The sequence below is a fragment of the Cricetulus griseus genome, chromosome 6, assembly GCF_003668045.3.
Source record: "Cricetulus griseus strain 17A/GY chromosome 6, alternate assembly CriGri-PICRH-1.0, whole genome shotgun sequence".
NCBI classification, from domain to species: Eukaryota; Metazoa; Chordata; class Mammalia; order Rodentia; family Cricetidae; genus Cricetulus; species Cricetulus griseus.
The window spans coordinates 24550231-24556653 of NC_048599.1; positions in this window are offsets into that span (position 1 = coordinate 24550231).

Consider the following 6423-nt stretch of genomic DNA (forward strand, 5'->3'; position numbering starts at 1 on the left):
ATAGCTAAAGGTGACTCAGTTTCTGATCTTCCTGCCAGTGTAATGTGAATACAGTATGTCAGATGACAACTTTTAGGGGTTGGTTCTCTCCTTCCATCTTCATGTGTTTTCTAAGGATCAAATTCAGGTCTCAGGCTTACACAGCCAATCATTCATCTCCATTCCCAGTTCCTCAAAGTTTTAAAGATTTCAAACAAAACCCTTGGGTCATTCAGCAGTCCAGTGTCACAGGGATAAGGGACTGAGAATGTTCATCCCAGCTTAGGCGTTGGCCCTTAAGTAATTACTTTCTCTCCCTGCAGTACATGTAGTTGAAGGTGTGTAAACTACATGAGTATATGATGACTTTGCTGAAAATAAGTTTTGGTAAATTCAGATGCCAAGGGCCCACTTCTCATATTTTTGGTTGTGAGCCTAGCCTTTAACGGCTGAGCCATCTCTCCAGCCCCCCACTTCTCAACTAATCATGAAATGGTAAAATAGACTGAAAGGGAAGTGCAGTCCCTGCCCTGTGGGAGCCGAGGGAGGAGGATCAGAAGGTGAAGGTCATCCTTGGCTACAGGGGGAGTTGAGAACAGCTTGAGCTATGTCAGAGCTGTCTCCAACAGGTAATGATAGATGGATAGGATCAAAATTAATGAGTAAAAGTACAAAGTATTAAATAAAAAGCAATCCTAATTCTTGAAAAAATAGGAGACACATCTCTTGTACTATTTCTTGCACACTAATTGTGTTCAAGGTTGAACCAAAAAAAGCCTTTGTTTTGAGATGGCCTTGGCCCAGGCTGAACCCCACATTTATAAAAATCTTGCCTCAATTTCTGGAGTGCTGGTATTACAGAGGGGTGCCCCATTGCATCCTGTTGCTCAAAAGGACACTTTTTAGGATCTTACTCATTCTTCACGAGAACTTGCTAGAGTCTTGGACTCAGGCTGAGAGAAGCCATTTGGATGAGCTAGCTGTTGTACTAGGTTGGATTCCTGGAACCAAAATCCAAGACATTTCTATACCATAGGCCCAGGGTTAGGAGGGAGGGAACGAGGTTTCAGACTCCTTAACATTAGGTTAAGTAACTCAAACTGGAACTTAGGTTCCTAAAAGCAAGGCTCCAGCAGTGGGGGTTGCTTCACCCCATCTTCATCCCACCCTGACTTGCAGAGACTGCTGTTCTGAGTGTTGCTCCCTTGATAGCAGTGGCTATGCTGATCCCTCCAAAGAGACCAGCTGAGGGTGGATAGATAGAGCACAAAGATAGAGCAAGTGCCTTTCCAGGTGTTCCATCTGTGAGAGTCCCATGCAGCCCTAAGCTGTCCCCTGGTGAGGGTCCCATGCAGTCCTAACCTGGCTTTTGTTACCCTGGCCGTTACCTTCCTTTTTTTGGAGATGTTCTCTTGCTCTCAGAACCTTTTCATTAAAAACAAAACTTTCACTTCTGGTCTCAGGTGTAGGTTTGTACTCAGGTGTGCTACTCTATCACAGGTGTGACAATGACCAGGTATCCACAATAAAGGATGATGTGTCTCGGGCCTTCTCCACAGCTCTTTGCCAAAGTTTCATGAGGAAGAACTAGCTGAGGCTCCCACAGTATCTGGCCTGGCCCCCACTGTGCTTCCCATCTAGCCTGAAAAAAACAAGATGAGGCCTGGGGGGTTGTGGGGCAGTGATCTGCGGGTTAAGGAGAAGACCTGAGTCCCACTCAGGATAGTGACAAATACCTCAGATTGTTGTCTTAAAGTTCTATGTCAAGTTTTAAGGCCAGGGGTTGGGGAGAGAGTTGTTTGGAGGGTAAGGAGTTTAGAAGACTTTTGAGATCTAAACAATACTTCCCATATTTTAGAAAAGCACATCCTTACTCCATTCTGTAGTAAGGACTCTTCTGCCCACATTGCTTATAGGAGTTAATCTTCCATCTACATGTTGTCCAAACAGCCTCTGGGGGAGGACTTCAAGATTCAATGGCCTTGGTGTATACCAACTCCCATGTTCACAGATACCATAAAGAGGGAAAGAAAATCCTCCCCTGTTACAGAGTGGGGGCGATAATCTTTGGAAGACACTGACCATCTGAGCAGAGGGCAAGGCTCAACTCTGGAGTGACTGACTGCCTGTGTTTCCCTTCCAGTGTAATCTGCTGGCTAAGGATGAGATGGAAGGCAGAGTTTAGGGATGGTAACCCAACATCTTCTTAGATTGTCGGCTCTGAAAAATGCCCCGTTTAAAGTGTGTGGTGTCTGCCTTTGTGTCAAGTTCAGTTATAAAACCACAGGCTGCTGGAACCTTAAATATCTTAGAGCATTACTAAAGTAGAAGTCAGTGTTCAGACATGGAGTGATTGTTCCCCAGAGCTTCAGCTATTTATCTGAAGTCCCCTTGCAGGGCTGGGTACTTCCTGCCGCCAGGTGTCAGGCTGTTGGGGGGAGACTCCCAAGTCTTAGCTGAATAGTAATGAGAGCTTAGAGGGCTGGAGGAAGCATGCGTTAAAACCCAGGAAAAGTCACAGGGCCCACTAATAGCAGTGAAAACTCTGGGGGCAGCAGGCAGTGAGTACTTAGCTCTGCTTTGGTGGTCTGAAGTCCCAGGAAGCCAGATTCTCACCCCAGAGACTCAGCACTGTTCCAGGAGACCTGCTTGAGGCAATCAGGGTGCTCATGTAATCCAGGCTTAGCCAACTAACTTCAATCAATTCATCAATCAACTCTGCAAATTGGTTTAAGAATAAGTACGTGATTCAGGTTGGTCCAGATGCAAACACAAGGCGGTAGGGATTTTGCTAGAAATCTGGTGCAGTGAGCAGCGAGCCATGAACTTGCTTCGGAAGCTGAGTATGGGCTTAAAAAGTAGCTGTAATTTACTGTTGCTCCAGTAGTCTACACAGCCACTGGGCATAGGAATTCTAAGGAGGAGTTTGGAAGGTGTGAAAACCTTTAAGACTCATTGAGAAGGGCTCCCCCGACAAGAAGAAGGCCAAGCATAAGCATTATTACCACCACTGGAGCCACCTCCCAGATACAACTCACAGATCTGGCTGGGGGAGTTGGCAAGTAGTTACTGTTTTTCTCCAGGCTATCAGGAGAAAACTCCCCTCTGGAATACAGCCTTTTACTATTTTGAAATATTTTACTTGATAAAACAATAACAAAGAAATTCCTTTTCAGCTGCCTTCTCTTTCAACACACATGTCTATCCCTTTAGTTCATGGAAGAAGAAAAAGAGTAAAAGTCTACTCTAGATCTGAAAGTTACTACAGATGGTTTGGCTAATTTGGCTCAAATCACTTTCTTATTCTTCACTTATCCTGTTCCCTCCACACATGGGAATTGGCCCCGGGAGCTAGGTTTCTTTATAAAGCTCCTTTTGGAGAAGGGTAATTTCCTGTCAGTGGGTAGTGGTCCACATCTGTGCTCGCTGAAACAGATGGAAGAATTTAGAATCAGGACCTAGTGATTGCCAGTTAGATTGACCTTACGTCCACAGTCTGGGACATCTGGGGCCCTGGGGCTTTCTGCCTCTGAGACTACAGAGTTTTTGAAGTATACTGCTTTTGTGAAATCATAAGCTTTAGTTTCTTTTAAAAATATCAAAGCTTTTTAAAAAGATGTAATAAAAACATACATGTTTAAATCTTCTATGCATTAAAGGTTAACCTGTTGCAAAACCACCTGGACCAAATTCTGACATAAACCCTGCTGTTTCCATTTATTAGGAGGCTGTATGAGGTAAAGGGTGAGCTGTTAAAAACCTTCTTACATCTCCTGGTCATTTAAACTTTCTTCTAAAACCAAACTAACAGACAAACTGGCTGGTGGGGCTAATTAGGGAGGGCACCTGTTATCTACTCGCTGATTTCAATTTTGTGTGCATAAATATAACATATTGACAAAGATGCTTTCATGTGTACTGTATGATGAGATTCTCACTTAGGACTTCAACTTCCAGAGCTGAGGAGGTAGGAGGGTTGGTAGAGTTCATTTAGCAAACACCAAGCCCTGGGGTGGATCCCAGCTTCGCCTACTATATCATAAACCACACATGGTTCTGCATCCATGTCATCTAGCACTTAGAACATAGAGGCAGGAGGATCAGAAGTTCGAAGTTAGTGCAGATTGGGCCAGCCTGAGTTACATGAGACCACCCCCTCCCCCATGACAGAAAAAAAAAACAAACAAACTTGAGACGTGTTCAAGGTCACATTATGAGAACTTCGGGTGCACAAGTTTAAGGCAATGGCTGTGGGAAGAAAGGATGAATAGCGGAGCAAACCTTTACAGGACAAAGTTTACCCAGAGAGAGAGAGAGAGAGAGAGAGAGAGTGTGTGTGTGTGTGTGTGTGTGTGTAATAGTGTGGGGATGGGCTAAGGCACTCATATCCTCATAACAGAACATACAATATAAACGTGAGTTTTAGTTCTGGCCACCAAAGTGGGCTATGATCTTAGGACTCTAAAGCTTACAGAGGAATTCTGAAAAGATAGAACAACTCAGGATCTCAAAGCTGAAGGAAAACCTGGGCAGGTAGTACCTAACTAGGGGGTCTGAGTCAACAGAAGCAAGATTAAGTGTGAGGAAGAGCCCCACAGGCTAACAGTTGTTCTTGCCTCTTATGAGGGCCAGTGGTCAGGCCCACTGAATGATTAAGGTCTGTAGGGACAATACCCATATTGGAGTTTTTCATTAGAGTACTTACAGTACCCAGTATACAGCAGGTGGCCAACACACAAGCTGAATGAGTGAACCCCTGGGCTTGCCTTCCATGGCATTGTCTAAATCCAGTAACTCAATGGCTTTGTGCTAGTGGGCTGCAGGGGTGGTAGCACTTCTTTAGTTTCCAGCAGTGGGAGGCAGAGCCAGGGGGACCTCTATGAGTCCATGGCCAGCCAGAGCTACACATAGTGATGTTTTGTCTCAAAAACAATATCAAAAACAAACCGGCACATAGCAACAACAACAAACTGGCTGAGTGTTCAGTTTTTTATGCTGCTTCACTGCTGGGCGCCAAATAGTACCTGGTGAGTGAACAGTGTCTGGCAAATACAGGAGCAGTTGCTGCAATGTGTTCCCAATATTCTCATTACTGATGACATTTACTCAGCAGCAGCTGTGGTACAAGAACAACATGTTCTTGCCTTGTGGGCTTGCAGCCTAAAGGACAGAGAACAAAGCAAACAATGGGCAGCTTCTCTGTGAGCATGCGTGTGGGTGAGTGTGCATGTGGGCGAGCATGGGTGTGGGTGAAGAGTGCATGTGGGCAAGCATGGGTGTGGGTTAGTGTACATGTGGGTGAGCGTGCCTGTGGTGAGCGTGCAGGTGGGTGAGCATTCGTGTGGATGAGCATGGGTGTGGGTGAGCGTGCATATGGTGAGCATGGGTGTGGGTGAGCATGCATGTGGGTGAGCATGGATGTGGGTGAGAGTGCATGTGGGCGAGCATGGGTGTGGGTGAGCATGCGTGTGGGTGTGTGGTGGTGCTGCATTAAAGGCATTGAGAAATCACAACTTCCTGGATTTTTACCAAGAACAGCTGGAATTATTTCTCATTTTAAAGATAAGTAAGAGAGACAGACATAAGGACTTGTCCAGTGTCAGCACTGTGTGAATAGCTTTGCCTGGAGCACCTGCCTTTTCTTGTGCCCTGTCTAGGTGGTGACTGGGCAGAGGTGTTTGCCTCTTGTATCCATTCGAGGTAAGTATGGCACCAAAAGCACAACCTGGGTCTCCATTTGGAAAAAGGTCTACGGCAAGAAGAGAGGTTTGAGGGAGTGAAATTTACATTTATTACACTTATTGTATGTGATGTGAGTTTGAGGATGCCTGTGTACTGTGACAGACAACTCTGAGGGCTCTGTTTTCTCTTACCTTTACAAGGTCCTGGGGATTGAACTCAGATTGGCAGGCTTGTGAGCCATCTTGCCAGCATTTGAAAGAGAACAATAGCAAATAGACACAAAGGCCCGAAAAGCTGGTCACACCTGTATCAGACCTTACACCTGTCTTCATCTCCCTAGCCCAATAGAGATTCTCTATGGAATCTTTTTTGGCAAAGCCCTTTTTCTTTTGGTACTTGCATGTAATAATTTGGGGTTGGGGGCAGCTCAGGCTAGGCGAGGGAGCCCTGTGAGCCCTCTTCTCAGCCTTTCTCCCTTCGGTGCCCCAGCCAAGACAAGTAGATGGCACTATCTAGAACCCTCCATTTGCGCTCTCCCTGCTGCTCCTTCCTCACAGAATCTGCGCCACAAACTCTTCACTTTCTCTAGGTGCTCTCTCTCCCACGGTTCTTCCAAAGTTACAACGCAGCACCTCAGCTTCTCACAAACTGAGACTCTGTGGAATTTCAGGGAACAGTCTGGGACGTTTTTGGCAATAGGTCCTTGATAACTTAGTGCGATTGCCGCTTCTTTCCAGCTCCCCCCAACCCCTACAGCTTTCT